General features: G+C 32.1%; 1 pseudogene; it reads right to left on the minus strand.

Moving 5' to 3' along the window:
- Positions 1–1400: 1400 nt before the first annotated feature.
- LOC119600433 lies at positions 1401–2471 on the minus strand (annotated as a pseudogene).
- Between the last annotated feature and the right edge of the window lie 249 nt (positions 2472–2720).

Genomic DNA, 2720 nt, shown 5'->3' on the forward strand with positions numbered 1-2720 from the left:
AACATCGTTTACGCCGCATCATGAGAGATCGTGTACTGACTTTTGAAGAACTAACCACATTATTGTGCCAAATAGAAAGCTGTTTAAATTCAAAGCCATTGTGCCCGCTCTCTTCTGATCCTACAGATCTTACAGTGCTCACACCAGCCCACTTTTTGGTTGGGGAACCAACTACAACAATTTCTGAGGGTGATCTACTAGATACCAAAATCGATCGTTTAACACGATGGAAACAGGTCGAAAAACTAAAACAACATTTTTGGCAACGATGGTCTCAAGAGTATATTAGCCGATTACAGTCAAGACCAAAATGGTACTCACTTAAACGGGAAGCACAGGTTGGAGATATTGTTCTACTTTTACATGAGCGTTTTTCACCTGGACAATGGCCACTAGCTAGAATTGAGAAGATACATCCAGGTTCAGATGGACATATCCGTGTTGTTACACTATACTGCAACGGAAAATATTTTAAGCGCCCAGTTGCTAAAATCTGTTTTCTACCAGCATTTGATGACCACACAAGCGATCCTGCTTAACGGGCTTAAGAACTATCGTTCTTAGTGGGGGAGAAATGTTAGGGATTTATTTTATTTTATTTTACTATTTATTTATGTTACCGTATTGTTTTAATTATTCTCGACCCCTGATTTAACGTAACTAATTTGTTTTTTTTTTTTCTTCTATCTGTCATTACATGTTCTAGTAGTTTTTTTGTCTTCTTAAATCATATAAAAATAAAGTAAAGAAAGAGTATGTGTAAAGTAGCAAGATAGAGCAGATCTCTGTTAAATTATTAAAATGTTTAAATAAATAAAATTATTATTTTTTACATAATAAAAGTAAATCGTTTCACTCAGAAACTCTCAAACAGACGCCAAGAAGCTTAAAACAAGCTAAATCAAAAGAGCTAGTAGTAGGTGGCAAGAGGAAAAGAAGTTTAGAAGACGAAAAAATTGAGTTGACAATCCTCCAACAACAATTTTATAAAGATGAAAGTATTCGTGCACAGGAGAAACATAAACAGGAGATCCTGTCTTTAAAATTAAAAAATGAAATGCTGCAGTTGGAACTAGACGAAAAAAACAAAAACTTACTAACATAAAACTAACATACGAACATAGGCTTTATTTATTAAAATGTTAATTTTTATTTTGTTGTTTTTAATGTTAATTTTTTATTTCTTCCTTTTATTATTGTTATGTAGTTTTTATTTTTTTGAACAGAAATTTAATTTTTCTTAGTTTTTATTATTTTTTAATTTATTAACTAGTCGTATGGTAAATTTTGTAAAAGACTGAAAATAAAGTAAGAAAATATATATGACATTAATTTTTCTTGTAGATTTGTAATTAGCCCGAATAAAAAGATATGAGCATACTCTGCAAAGTAGTTTTCAATTAAATTAGTTCTTGCCATTGAATTACAATGGCAATTACAATAGGGTTGTCTGAGAACAATTCTTCAGGAGGTTCCAATAATTCTTGTATTGGAGGAAGTGGGTCCTTTGCAATAATAGCAATATTGTGGAGTACAGCACATGCCACAATGACAGCCAATTTAGTCTCGTTTGTCAATCGCAAACCGCTAGATAATGCTGGAAAACGCCTCTTCCAAACTCCAAAACATCTCTCAATCGTATTACGCGCACGAATTTGAGATTCATTACAAAGATTTTCTGGTCTTGTACGAGGATTCTGCAAGGGAGTCATCATATATTTGCAGTGTTTATATCCGAAATCACCTAAAATAACGTAGTTTTGAAATTGACCGTCTTCCATGCGAAATTTTAATCGACTATTTTTAAATATATTGCCATTTTTAAATATATTGCCACCTAGCAACCAGATCTTGGAACATTAATTTAGCATTGCACACAGCTTGGACGTTGATGGAGAAATAACCTTTTCTGTTGCGGAATATTTCTCCGGTGTTTCCTCCTGGCGATTTTATACGGATGTGGGTGCAATCAATAGCACCGATAACTTTCGGGAACTTTGCAATTGAAAAAAATCTGCTACCGTTTGTTGCATTCCTTTTGTATCGGGGAATTTGATATATTCATTTGACAAACCTGCCAAAGCATATGAAGTTTCTTTCACTATTCGACCCGCAGTAGATACGCTAACACCACAAAAGTCACCCACTGTAATTAAGAAATCTCCACTTGCGTAAAACCTTAGCGTTATTAATAATTTTGTCTAAGGTGATACGGAATAATGCCTGGAAGGAAATTTATAAACTAGTACCCAAATTATATGTTCCTTGACTGTAAAGAGTGATAAATTTTTTCTAAAATATATTGGAATGTATGCTTTGATACTCGAAATCTTTGCACAAATTCTGCCTCATTGTAATGTTTAATATAGTCCACTCGTTCGCGAAATATTTTTGCTCTACTTATATATAGGTTGACTATTTTCAAAAATATTCTCTAAATTTTTAATATAAAACAAACGTCTGCTATCCATTTTTATTTTTCAATTTCTTTATTGACAAAAGAAAATAAAAAAATTATTTATTTTTTATTGGATCAACTAACCTACTCTCAAGTGAGGTTAATCGTTTTTATCTATTCTGCAATGTATATGTTATTATTGTTTGCATTTTCTCTTAGCCTCAAAAGCATCTAACCGAAGTTTGATGCTCGTTAACAAAATAATATTTACAATGCATTTAAATGTATTATATTACATTTTCATTTTAATGAATTTTTCTTC

Source organism: Lucilia sericata, unplaced genomic scaffold, assembly GCF_015586225.1.
Source record: "Lucilia sericata isolate MDLA Ls3-8-SP2 unplaced genomic scaffold, ASM1558622v1 Contig000114F_arrow, whole genome shotgun sequence".
NCBI lineage: Eukaryota > Metazoa > Arthropoda > Insecta > Diptera > Calliphoridae > Lucilia > Lucilia sericata.